Here is a 14194-nt window from a genome sequence, read left to right on the forward strand (position 1 = left end):
AAGTTCCAAGCACAGTGGGGTCCTGATCTTTTTTTTGTGGGGGGCTCTGAGGTGCTACCACAATGCAAATAATAATATGCAGATTAATATCTGTGCAGGGCATCATCAGACCACGGCTTTTTAACACACCATGTTAGAAAAAAATGTTTTGAATGTATTTGACATCTAATCAATAACCAGCCTCTAGAGACTATCAGGTGGTGACTGCATAATTTTTGGAAATTTCCTAAACTAACAAATTATTGATATTCAATAGAATCTCCCCTGCAGGACAGATGGAATTTTAAAGGGAGTGTCTGTGTGTTTGTTTATGCTACCTGTAACTGTTTTGTTTCTATCATTAATTGATAGGCTTCTGATAAAAATCTCACAAATAAAATTAATCTGAAATGAACTCCTTTTCTCATCTAGAAGGTATTCTTTTCTCTAATTTTTGTGTCAAGAAATATAAGGCAGGATAATGTCTCCTCAGACATTCAAAGTCATTTTGCAGGCTGTTCTAATGGAACCATTTACCTAAGCTAGACCACAAGTAGGGAATCACTCCTGCATCCTATATTTACATATCCCAGATCAAGACAACTGACAAAGTTTAGACAAGAAAGTACATGCACAGTTATAAACACATTAGTTGCAATAGTAAACACAGCAGCAGCAGCAGCAGCAGCCCGTACTTTTTTGAATGAATTGCAAGGCTTAGCCAAAACTATAATGTATTGTATCATCATTTTCTTGAGAAACAATTGCAGTTTGTTGATTATATTTTTTTATTCAGGTCTGACATTGCACAGCAGTGTTCCATTTCACATCCAGATTGAAGTTTAAGTAGTGTATATTTAGAATATGATGAACAGATATTCTGGTGGCAAAATTCCATTCTTTTAGCAAAACTTTCCCCCCGTCCTTTATTCTCTGATATACTGATGATAATTTGGAGTATCAGCCCTGTATAACATCCTCTTTGTGTGAGTGAGATACAATTAGGCTTTATATTTAGGCACTGTGGGGGGAGGGGGGTACTCTCTATACTGGCCCTGAGAGGGCTAAATTCAGCCAAGTGGGCCCAATCAGTCAATTAGGCTGCAAAAAGGGGAGACTTAAGCTGGAGGAAACTAATTAGAAGAAGGTGCACCTGTGAGGGAACAGCAGGGTTTCTCTAAGGCCAGGAGGCTAGCAATAGTGAGAGGAAGCCTGTAATCCCCCTTCCTGAAGGGAGGAGGAAGAGGAAAGAGTCCAGGGTGAGAGCAGTAAGCGGTGTCAATACGCACCCCAACTGTTCACTACAGGGCCCTGGACTGGAATGCAGAGTAGAAGGTGGGTGTGGGTTCCCCTACCAACCACTGCCGAGTGGCACTGTTGAGGGCAGTGAATTGGAAGACTGCCTGAATCACTGGATCAGTGACAGCATCACTGCAGTGGCCGTGAAGATGACCTGCTGCCATATGGACAGAAGAGACATTGAAAGACAACTCCAGAAGAGGGAAATGCTCAGTGATCTGGCTTGAGGACTGAGTCACAAAGAGGCTGGAGTGAAAGAGAGAGAGTGCACAGCTGCAGGAAGGGGTGTTGACCAGGTGGAGCTAATTCTCAGAACAGCCAGGCAGAGGCACCATCCTGTGGTGAGTAGAGCACCCCTACCCTCAAACACAGGCACCTATCACTATAGCCTGTAATCATGGTGTAGACAAGTTAACAGCTGTGGTTGTGTCCAAGAGGACAATGATCTCTACTTCTTTAAGAGGGGTGCTCTAGGCTTCAGAGAGTCCACAGCTGGCTATTCTGCAGCAGCTGACTTTGATGGAAAGCTTTTATAAAGAGATGCTTTGTGCCCTGAAAGTGGTGGTATGCTCCAGATGCTAAAAGGAAACATTTTGTTTTAAATAACCTTCCTTTTGGGTTAATGAGAACAAGTAAATGAGAGAACAAAAGCACAGTCTCTGTGGGAGAGAACAGTGTGCATTTCTGTTGGAATATGCTACATGAACTCTGCTCATAAAATGGCAGCTTCTCCTACAGGTACTTAAGTGCCTAAGAAACCTTAAGATGCAGTATAGATAAAACAGAATAAGAAACTACATAGCTAGGTATTCCACAGTAGGAGCTGGGTTTATCCTGATCTCTTGTAGTTGGGGGCTCCTTAGCTGGGGTCTGCCACCTGCCTTTCATCTTGGGTGCAATTTTTCTCCAATGAAACACAAAAAGTGGAAGGGACTGATTGAGCAGGTTGATTCCTGGAACTTGTAAAACAAAATGGAGTGACTCAAATCAATTGGAAGAGATTTATATTTTCATTTTTAATCCATGAAATAAGAGAACTCTTTGCAGTTATAGCTTAAGGTTTTTGGTGTTGCTTTTTAACTTTATAATGTTCTAGGAGATATTTCAACCAGAAATATTATAAACAAAATGTTTCTACTGCTCATACTTATGTGAAATTGTGTCTCTAGATTTAATCTCAATAAAAACATTACATTTCCCCTTAGGGCACTAGGTTCTTTGTATAATTTCAGGGCTCTCAGTAATTCTGGCCCAGTTGTATTAAATGAGGCTTACAAGGACATAATTTATTTATTTTTATTTCCATGGAAATGGAGGATGGTCCCTTTTTAAATTTTCTAAGCTTTCTGAGATCAATTTTGAGCTAAGGTAATTCTATATAATTATTGATAGAAATGAAATTGAACTTAAGTGAAAAATAAATTGAGACCTATTTTGACAAATTCATAAGCTATATATAAAGAAACTATTTCTTAAATATCCCAACCTGCTAAATAACATAATTAACAAGATTCATTAGGGCCCTGAAAGAGACCTACAAAATGCTTTGAGTTGATAGTAATAAATAAAATACTTTAATTGTACAATTTTCAGGGTCGTATTATGCACTTTAATATAAACTTAAAATATCTATTTTCCACACATCTGAACAAATAACTGCTGATAGACTGTGTATATATTACGCATACACAAACAGCATTAAAATAACATTAAGGTTGCAAAGCAAATCACTCAGATCAGGAAATTCCAGAGTTAAGGTTGCCTGTGCAATCTTAATTACACCCCCTTATGTGAATACATTATGATACAGTCTCCAGTTATATACTCGCATACTCTCCCCAGGTCCCTGCCTTATTAAGTGTGCAGGATTGAAGGTGCTCACTTAATGAGCAGCTATTCAATATTTGACTATGAGGAGAAGACAAATCTGTGCCCCACCACCACCCGCCTTATTTACTGCTCACTATTTAAACTCTGCTCTGAAGACTGGATTATCAATGGACTCCTCTATGGTGCTTGTAGATATAGTATCTGAGTGCTTCACAAACATTAAATCTTCACAACACCCTTGTGAGATGAGGTGGTGCTGTTATCCCCGTTTTACTGATGGAGAACTGAGGCACTGAGAGAGATTTAAAAAAAATCCTCAAACTTTATATGTCCCATTTGAAAAAAAATCCGGTTGTAGTAGTCTGAGTACTTAGCATCAGGAGTGCCGCCAGCTTTTTTTGGTGCCCTAGGTGGTGGAACGTCCTGCCCCCAAAATGGCACCCCCGACAGAGGCGGCGGACGGTCCCGCTCCCGAAATACCACAAACGACCAGGGCAGCCGCTGCCCCCCAAATGTTAGCACCCTAGGTGACTGCCTAGGTCACCTAATGGGTTGCGCCGGCCCTGCTTAGCATTATTTAGCACTTTACATACTCAAAGCACAGCTCCTATTGACTTCAGTTGCAGTTGGGAGGGTTCAGCACTTCTGCAAATCAGACCCCAGGGTCTCAAACTGCTGGGCACTCAGAAAATGAGGAACAGACAATTACTGACCACCTGTGGAAAGTTTGGTGTAAGTAGTTTGGAACTCTGAGGCAAAAGCGCCATAGAATCCAATTCCTTCTAACATACTTCTAAACTGTGGTTGCTGAGGAGCTACAGAGGACAGTGATCTGTATGGGTCTGATTCTTGAATGTGAGGTCCTCCCAGGATGTGCTGAACATCCTAAATACTTTGCAGAAGGAGTTCAGCAGCTTTTGGCCCAAGTTCTGGAGCCTTGGGCCTACAACCATTAATTGTATGTAGATACAATGTCAGATTATATGGTGGTATTGGCAAAAAAAGAATGTTTTTGACATTAAAACATTATGATGTCCATCTCCTGCTCCAGGTAAGGCACCTTCTTACGTGCTCTATGGATCTTTTTTTATTCTAGTGAAGGTTAGTTGAATTATTGATGATACACCTCTTTGGGTTCATAGCTTGATATTGCCAGAAGATCTTGTGAAAACTCTGCTTAGGTAGAAAAATAACTTCCTGTGTGCTTTTCTTGGTGACCTGAGCACAGTCACAATCACAAAGCCACCCGAATGCAGGCGTCCCATTTCAGGGAAAAGTAGAATACTTCATTTTAAAAGCCTTTGACTTTGCTAATCAGAATAAAAGGTTCTTCAGGGGTGGGTGTGTGTGTGTGGCAGGGACAGAGAGGGGGCTAGGAAGTCATCTCCACAGAGAACTGGAAGCTCCACGATGCTTCCCGCCACCAGTTTTTGTCCGCAAAGCTTATCCTACCAGGACGTGAAGTGATGATTTTGACGGATGGCTTGTCATTGCTGTAGAACACAGATTGCCTCTCTCTTGCTTTATAAAAAAATCTACTTATGAATCTTAGAATGTGGGTTGACAGCTTGATATAGCTCACCAACTCTCCTGTAATACAAGAAGTTAAAACAACTGACGTGGTCTGTCTGCCTCTTTCAGACATAGTCCTGTCATTACGGAAACCTTCCCTGTGCAGGAATACAGGAGACGGTCCCTTATGCAAAAAGTCCCAGTGAAGTCCAATAGACAAGACTGAGCTGGGTTCTGCACAAGAGCAGAACAGGCTATTGATGGGCAACGTGGGCTAGTTGTTGTTGTGTATTCATTTTCTAAACGTTTTTCCATCTGCGGGCGTGAGGCTTCAGCAGGGGCACGGAACCTGCAGTGGGCAATGGCTGGTGGAACCTCACTTCTGTTGCTTCAGCCTGCTCTTTCCCTGCACCCTGCTGCAGGAACACAGAGAATCTGAACCCTGTCTATACTCCCACAAAGCCTGCCCTGGCCCTGTGCAGTGAAAGAACTCCAGTTCTGCTGTACCTAGGACCCCTTTTGGCGGTGAAGGGGCAGGATTTACCCCTTAATGTTAAAGCACTTCCAGGTCTCCAGATTAACAACACTACGGGCTCATTTCTGCCACCATTAGGCATACTGGGTAGAACTTTACTTCTGGAGTAAAGTACCAGTTGGTGTGAGCGAGGGTGGCAGAATAGAGTGATGGACTCATTAAGAACCACTATTGGATCAAACCCTGAAGGCCTTACCCTCAAGACTCTTCCCCCCCCCTCCCCCAGCTGCCCAACACTTTGCAGTAGCTCCCATTGCCTCTGCTTCAGGTTCTCTGTGCACCAATACGGACAGGGGGCAGCAGCAGCTGGTTGGTGGGATGGAGGAGGAGACTGTCTTCCAGGGCCATGCTCATCTTTGTCCCTCTCTGAGGCGGGCAGAGGTGGGGTGAGAAGGGAGCAAGGAGACTGGGCAAGTGAGTTTGGGAGGTGAGACTGGGAGAGGAAAGAGGGTAGGCCTTGAGTTGCTGGGCTCTTCACAGGATGGGAGAATCCATTTCTCCCCCCCGCCCCCTCACATGCTGCTTCTCATGTGGAAAAAGATAGTAGCCCAGCCCCTCGCCTGCTCCCTCTGACCCTTTCCTCCTAAAGAAGAGCAGCCATCTTCTTGGCAGGTAGGCTCCTTCTCTCTGCTCCTCTGTGGCAAGAGGAACGGGACCCAACCTGCTCCCCAGTAGCAGCCAGCACCTTGGAAGCAATAACTGTGGTGCCTGCCCTGTCGAGAGATAGGAGAGAAACGGAATTCATTTTATTGGAGGGGAGAGTAGGGGGGACTAGCCTGAATTAATTTTTATCGTGAACCGAGGTGGCCTGACTTACCTGTATTGGGATCCTCTATGGTATGGACCATTCTACTCTTTCCCCCAGTGCCCTGATAAATCCAGACTCGGACCCGCTACTCAAATCCATCAGCCTCGAAGCAACCTGGGCGGGGCTCCCTTTAATTACCCCTCCCCATCTGTAACAAGTCACACAAAATGTTTACTTAATTCACACAGTGAGGAAACATCCTTCAAAATGGTTTTATAATGAAAAATCGTTATCTGCCAATTACAGCTTCATGCGCATCACAATGCTGGTGTTCCCCATCCCAGCCATTTATCACGCAGTGTGTCACAGATGGGCATGTTTGCAAGTTGAGAGTTATGTCTGATTTGGCAAAGCTCCAGCGTTTTGCCTAAGATCTGCAGGGTTCTGTATACGGGGCCGGCTCCAGCTCAGCAAGCAGGTGCTTGGGGCGGCCAAGGGGAAGGGGCGGCAAGTCGGGCTGTTTGGCGGCAATTCAGTGGCGGGTCCCTCGGTCCCTCTCGGAGGGAAGGACCTGCCACTGAATTGCCGCCGAAGAAGAAAGCAGCACGGTGGAGCTGCCGCTGATTGCAATCATGGCTTTTTTTTTTTTCCGCTGCTTGGGGCGGCAAAAACCCTGGAGCTGGCCCTGTCTGTATATAATTATTATAAATGTGTGAGCAAGCTTTGAGTGTGTAGCTGAAAGGCATGATGGTGAGGCTTTGGGAGAACAAAGCACATGTGTATTTGGTTAAATGAATTTTTCTGAAAACAGCTCTTGTGTTGCATGGCACATACTGCACTTTCCCCCTTCCCTATGCAGCTATTTAGAACACTGATATCTGTCTTGATTCAGTTTGGAGGGGGAAAAATTAGCCAGCTAAGAACTTTCAATTTTGATTACTGGAGTGTCTCTTCCCTTTCAGAAAGAGCAATGAAGTACATTGGCTGCCTTGTTCATGCAGCCAATAAATCAGGATCAGGATGGCCTTATTCACTGACACCTGCTCCCTGAGGCAACTGCTATCCTGTTAGGTAGTATCTGTAGGCTAGTGCCAGGCCTTTCAGACATGGGTGCTTAATGATAGGCTCCTAAATCCATACCTAGCCACATAATTAAGTGGCCTAATGTCCAAGAATGTGAAGCATCCAGCAGCTTCTGTTCCAGTCAATGTGGACAAGGCCTAAAGAGTGCTAGGTATGCAGGGTTGTGGTCTTTGGTTGTACACTCTTCAGGGCAGGGGCCATGTCTTTTTCACATAAAGCACTATGTATATTATGAAGCCATGTAGGGGCTAAACAACAATAATTTGCAGTGTCTTTTAGTGAGTGGCTAAGTGTAATGCTTTAGTAAGTGATGGGCAAACCCTGAAGAGTTTGGCATTTGGGGTCTGTTGAGAGAAGTATCCAAATATTGAGTCCATGTGAATTAGCTAAACTTTTAAGGACACATCCCTCAACTTGTCTAGCAGCCTCTTCCACTTCACATAATCCACAACCCTGACTTCCAATAGCACAGCCTTCCTCGATGTCCTGGGTTTCCTTCTTGGGAGGAAGCATGGTATCCTGCAATCCCACATCCAGTGTTTGTGGGTGTGGGTTGGTGAGTTCCTCTTCAGGAAAAAGGTCTAGGTTGTCTAAAGATCTCCCCCAACCCATCCTGTTTTCCTATAACACCACTGACAGTCCATCTGAGTTCTCTGCCTCCCTTCACAAATGCAAGATGTAAACCAAATTACTGTTCTTACTACAGTGCTCGTACAGCTACGAAATCAGGATACCCTGCTTTGCTTGTTGCTTCAATAGAAGCAGCTCTCAGATTTATGGACCCAGAATAGAATAATAGAATGACTTCCTCCTCCTTCAAAAGCTATAGCATCCTCCCACAAATGATAAAATAAGAAACCTTTTAAGTTGCTGCTGTTAGCTTTATTGCACATTGGCAAAATTAATGAATGTGCTCTAGTGGCTGCAGGGAAGGCTAGTGTACTGTGACTTAGTACACATTTTGACTACTGGAATGGAATAAAGATACCTTTTAGCAGAGGGCTAAAATATCTCAGATCTCTGATATACAAGTAAAGTTCTGTTCCCTGTCCCTTCCCCACAGGGCGAAAGAATATTAAAAAAACAAGTAACCCAAAGCATGAATGATAAGGAGAGATGGCCCTGTGGTCAGAACCCAAAGGTCTGGTTAATTAGGACATAGCAATAGAGCTCCCTTACTCGACACTTATCGGGGGATCGATGAGCGGCGATCAATGCATTGGCAGTCTATTTAGCGGGTCTAGTGAAGACCTGCTAAATTAATCACAAATCGCTCTCCCATCAACTCCTGTATTCCACCAGATCGAGAAGAGTAAGGGGAGTTGACGGGAGAGCGCCTCCCATCAACATCGTGTAATGTGGACCCTGTGGTAAGTAGATCTAAACTATGGCGATTTGAGTTGCGCTATTCACATAACTCAAATTGCATAGCTTAGATCAACTTTTCCCTTTAGTTTAGACAAGACCTTAGCTGATTTGGTTTTTCTTCAAAATGTAGCAGAAAATGGTTCCCATAAAATAGGACATTTTCTATCAAATGTTCATGTATATTTTCTAGGAAGGCATATTAAAACAGCAGCCTTATCCTTCTGTAGGAATCGTATCAGGGACAGCTCTTCATGAGCCTTTTAAAATACCAGAGAAACCAATAAAGAGGTTTCCCTTCTGTGGGTTAAATGTTTTGAAAGATGCTTTGCTTATTTTTTTTTTAATATATAAAAAAGAGGCTAAGAAGCCTCACAAGGACAGAGGTAAAAGAGAAGTTGCTGTAGGTTCCTGCTCCAAGATCATTAAGAGCCCTCTAGTGAAGTGAAACAGGTCTCTAGGATCTTGCTTAATGACGGCACTTGAGGCCTGATTCCGTACTCACTGAAGTCAATGGCATGACTTCTAGTCACGACGTCAGTTGGGCAGAATGAAGCCCTCAATGAAGAAGAACCTCATTTTAGTTTAAAGACTAATCACTGGAGTAGGAGGTGTCGCTCTACACATATCTACACTGCAGCTGGGAGGTGTGCCTGCAGCATATGTAGGCATATCTCAGCTAGCTTTGATATAGCTAGAGCAATAAAAATAGCAGAGAAGCTATGGACAGTTGCACGGGCTAGCCACCTGAGTATGTACCCAAGGTCCCAGGCAGGCTTCTATGGGGGTGGCTAGCCTGTGCCAGCACCCATATTGCTGCAGCTTCTCTGTTTGTAGTGAGCTAGCTAACAAAGCTAGGTCACGTATGTCTACACACATTGCCATCTCACCCCCTGGCTGATGTGTAGACATAACTCTTCCTCCGATAACTAAGGATATCCGAGGACTGCATCTAAAGTGAAAGGTGGAGAAGCACAATGTAAACATAATTAATTGCATTATAGGATGAAGTGCACACAGATTATGAATGGTTAGCATCCCTCAATCTTCCCCCTTAGGTGGGGCATATTCTCTTCAAAGGGAATTTTCTATGTGTAATCAGCTCTAGTATCAAATGAATACCATGGCCTTTTTGTGTGTGGTTATTTTGGTGAGTCACATGACTTAGTTCTGGGTGAGTAGTCAGTGATGATCAGGAATTGTAACACTGCGACGATCCACACTGAAAATTAATCATTAGTTTGTTTCTACTCATCTCAGATACAAGTTTGTATTGCTCAGCTTGGTTAGTATTACTCCCCTTTGAGATAAATGATGGGTTTTCAGTGTTAGTGATCACTGAGGTAAATTTGACAAAAGCATTATCACAAGTGGAGTAACAGGGACACTACATACCATTTTCATTCTGCTCACGATATAGATTTGCATTGAGGACCTGTAATATACCTTCTTAACCATCAGGGTAATTTTTAAAACTTTTTATTAAGGCAAAGTTGCAATAAAATGTTACCGTACTACATCCTTGTACGTTACTTATTCAGGGTCAGATTAATATTTGAAGAACCTGGCTAAAGACTCTGGCTTGCTGGCTGGAGAATCATTCTTCTCTGAGTACGCTAGAAAGGGTGACCAAATTTCTACATAGCTATCCTCTTCTTGGCTCTTCTCTTGTGTATGTATTTGGTATGAAAGCTTGTCTATTACAAGGACAGTCCATATTTTACTATACCACAATTCCGTAGGACGAGAGGTCACATTTTCCCCCTGAAGTTCAATGCAAAGTCTAGCTGCTAACAATAAGAAATAACTTAACTTGTACTGTGTAAAATGCAGATCCTGTACTAACGCATTAAGGAAGCAGTTTGGGGATCTCTAGGAAGTTGGCTTTTTGCCATAAAATGAATCTCTTTAATCCATTTTCTCCCCAAACCTTCAAGTTCCTAGACACAACCACCACATGGCAAGTATGTTCCCTTTTCCCTGCAGCCCCTTCAACACAGTGCCTCCCTAGTAGCAAAAACATAAATTTTTTTTTATGAATTACTGTATAGATGGCGATTGATTCCAGTTAAGATCCATTATGAACAGCACAGATTGAAGATGTATATCCTTTCCCATATACAGACCCACTTATACAGATAACTTTTTCCAAATCCCTCTCCCACATTTTTATCTGGATTGTTTTCTTATCAACCCCCGCCACCCCAATCAAAATTGTATGTCTTAGAAATTAAACCTTTTATTCCTGCTTGCTACTGGGTCAACTCCTCAAAGCTGCCTAAAGGTCTAGACAGATGCCTCATAGCCAGATTTCACAATAAAATGTTTGACTTATAAATATTGAACATGTGGGATCTTTATATTTACATTATTGCCTATCTCTTGGTATGATTTCAAATCAGGCCCTAGGAATAACAGGACACACTGAGTAATCTTCGCTCTTAACCCATTGAATTGTAACTTTTGATCTCTTCTAGAGGTACATTTTTTAGCTACTGAGGCATCTCCCTTGGTTATTAATGAAAGTAACAGGAATTTAGAAAAACTGTCCAAAGCTGATAAGGGGTCTGGACAAATGGGTGACTTATTTTGAGGCCTATGTTTCTTTTTAGCCCAGCAGTTATCATGAATTGTTCATTGGGCTTCAGTCTTGTTCAAGTTCTACTCATTGTTAGGATTGTCTACTGTTAACCCAGTTGCTCATATCTTTTAATTGTGATGCACAATACCAATAACCCATATCTTTACAGACTGAGACCCAGGGAACAGGATGAGCTGGAGCCAGTGTCATACCGGCACTTCTCCAGTGAGCCTGTCTGTTTATGTAGGCTTTTAATATTTTTTTTTCTTTAATTACACTTTTGGCCTTTATTGTTGCAAAGAAAACCTACCAAATATGACATGATGCAGTGTTGCTTCTCTGAAGGCCAAATTCTGCAATATGCTGGGACTGTGGAGGACTGGGGTATGGAAGACGTGTCTCTGCTCACTGGATTGGGAGGGATTCCTTAGGGTTCCACTCTTTCCACATCTTCCTCCTCTCTTGCGGAATCAATCCCTGAGCCTGCCTCCAACGATTGTACTGCACACTGTTTATTTAGTAAGCATCTTGCTTATGCTGTCTGTCCTCTGTTTTCCCCTAGTATGTATTACCTGCTAAGGGCTTGATCCTGTGAGTAGCTGAGTATCCTTAACACCCGTTGTGTTCAATGACTCAGGGATGCTCAGCACCTTGCAGCGTCAGTGCCTTAGATGACACCAACATTTTGAGCAAATGTTTCCTGTTTGTGTATGAGGTAGTGTAGATTATGTGCTTACTGGAAAAGGGCCTCATTCTGTAACTCTGGCATTAGCCCATTCTTCCAAAATAAATAATATTTATAACAAAGTAAGGCCAATAAATTAGCTGCATGTTTACTGAATATTAAGGTTTCCTTTGCAAATAGCACCGCTCATTGCTGACTGCTGTTTACCAATGTATATTTCCCGATCTCATTGCCAACACTTTCTATTGGCACAGACATTATTGTCTTTCCTCAAGACTTCAGTGACGGTAATCAAGCAATTCTAAGTGGTGTGGTTACCTTAAGATAATCTCATCTTGGACACGGTAGATGCACTTGGATAAAGCTAATGCTTTAATTCCCAGGGGTATGTCTATTACATGGTAATGTTCCCTTGTGAATTTCCGCAATTAATGAAATAAATATTATCCCTTTATCTTCCTTTTGTATTGTGGCTTCATACACCCCTTGCCCTCATCGCGGTTATTCAACAATATCATTCTGCTCAGAAAATAGTCTTGGAAACATGTTAACTGCCAAACATTATCAATAAGATACTATCTAATCTAAACAATGAAATATGAAGATAAACTGCTATCTACAAACTATGCTGATTCTTGGGGTATGCCTAATGCCCGTGCAGTTGAGTAGGAGTGGCGAAGATGCATTATGCCTCCTTTTTGGACCCCTGGCACAGTCCCAGTGCTGGTCAAGGGGGTAATCTGGCCTCCTGACATAAACTAGAGTAGCTTTAGGGCTGCTGTAATTTACACCAGCAGGATGTGCTTCCTCTGGGCTGTTCTGCCAACTCAGGCTCACCAAAGTATATCTGAGCTCTAGCCATGTCTCCTACGCTAAGCCAAGGATTTATACCACCCAAAGATTCCTGCATGGTAAGGGAATCCTCAGCTGTCTCGTTTAAGTCAGTTATAAGTCCCCATTGCATCTCTGAGGCAGCTCAACGGGGATTTATCACAGGGCAGGACTGAGCCTGATGTGATCACTTATTTTAAAACACAGATACTAGTGAAAAGTATATCTTGGTGTTTCATCACTGTTCCCAATCCATTCATATTTAAGCCTTTCCAGGAATGTGCAACCATGTTTCACATGGTGAGGGAGACTATATTTCTAGTGGTAGCACTTACCCTGGGAAGACAGCCCCGTGGTATCCCAACCTATACTATTGCCATAGAAGTAGCAATTTTATATTACAAATTGGAGCCTGCCACTGACAAGGTGCAAGAGTTTTAAATGTACTGCTTTTTACTATAAGTGACCTTGAAATTTTAAACCATAAATAAAGACAAATGTTTTCTATTGTGGTGTTAATGGGATGCACTAGAAATAGGATTTGCACTTACTCCACATTATTCCTTTCAGGAATAATATTTTCCTCCATAAAGATCTAGCTTAGTGGATTTGTCTGCAGTGGATTAGTTTAGCTTGTCGTAATGGGCGCAGAAGCTGTATTCATAAAGTGACTTCAAGCATTTTAGAGTGCTAGGTTTCTGAGTTAGTTAATTGCCCTGAATTTTTTATTGCAGTGAAATAATAAATGCAAAGAGACAGACGCATGCAGAAAATATAGATCACAGGCTTCAGAGCTATGACACTTTCAATTTTCCAAAAAGGCAGAAATACCTTACAAATTGAGCAACTGGGGACGTTGGGGTTTGCAGATTAAACAACACAGCAAGTATGTAGTCAAGATAGCTACTATCCATAATTAGAGTTGACCTGCTTAGAGCTTTCATGTTAATAAAGTTAGGAGGGTTTTTTTGTATTCTGCTGCAGTCTCCCAGAGCATCAATATTTTCACTGACAAACAAGTGAAGATTGATTGAAAGCCCGAAACCTGTTTGTTTGAGGTTCATGGTAATGTTCCCCCTTTACTCACTCAGTTTACTGTAATCTACTCTAATTTTAAACCTAAGGTACCTGCATTTCCATCCTCTTGTGACAGTTAAATTCTCACTGGTGTCAGAAGAGCCATTTGGACTGTGTAATGCAACAAGCATGATGGATGGCTTTAATTTGATATTCTTAGATGGTCCTTGATGTCGCTCTGGCACCACTGAGAACATGCTATAGAATTAAATTAGCACTGCATCTGCTTTGTGTTTCTACTTCAACAGCCAGAGGGCATGTAAGCATGTCTCCAAAAAGAAATGAAATGGAAACTTCTCCCTATCACAAATGAAGAAAAATATGAAACTCTTTAAGAATTAGACAACAAATAGCCAAGATCTCAGTTTTTCTCTTATCTCTGGGTCAGGTTGGAGATGGTATTTTTGCTGGGATGTAAAACATTCCAATGCCAAAGGGGGGAAAAACAATCTGAAAATACAAACAGACGTTTGGAAAAAGTTAACAAGCTACACTGGAGGTCCCAGAATGTAAGATGTTTACTTCATTTTATTTTTTCGCTTCTTAATGTAGATATTTCTTTAAGAGCCTGGTTCTCAACCATCTTTCACACCAGGAGTCCTCATTTAACTAATCCTATTGGCTGAACTCTTCTTGAACACTCTCTCTCCTGATTTTGGTGGTATGATT

General features: G+C 42.3%; 1 long non-coding RNA gene across 3 annotated transcripts in view; it reads left to right on the forward strand.

The window, feature by feature from the left end:
* Positions 1–1160: 1160 nt before the first annotated feature.
* Positions 1161–14194, forward strand: part of LOC123377972 — a 315156-nt gene continuing 302122 nt past the window's right edge. For all 3 annotated transcript variants that reach the window (XR_006582405.1, XR_006582407.1, XR_006582406.1), the window contains exon 1: positions 1161–1619. This is a non-coding gene — a long non-coding RNA (uncharacterized LOC123377972). The remainder of the gene's footprint in view (positions 1620–14194) is intronic.

Source organism: Mauremys mutica, chromosome 9 (genome assembly GCF_020497125.1).
Source record: "Mauremys mutica isolate MM-2020 ecotype Southern chromosome 9, ASM2049712v1, whole genome shotgun sequence".
NCBI classification, from domain to species: domain Eukaryota; kingdom Metazoa; phylum Chordata; order Testudines; family Geoemydidae; genus Mauremys; species Mauremys mutica.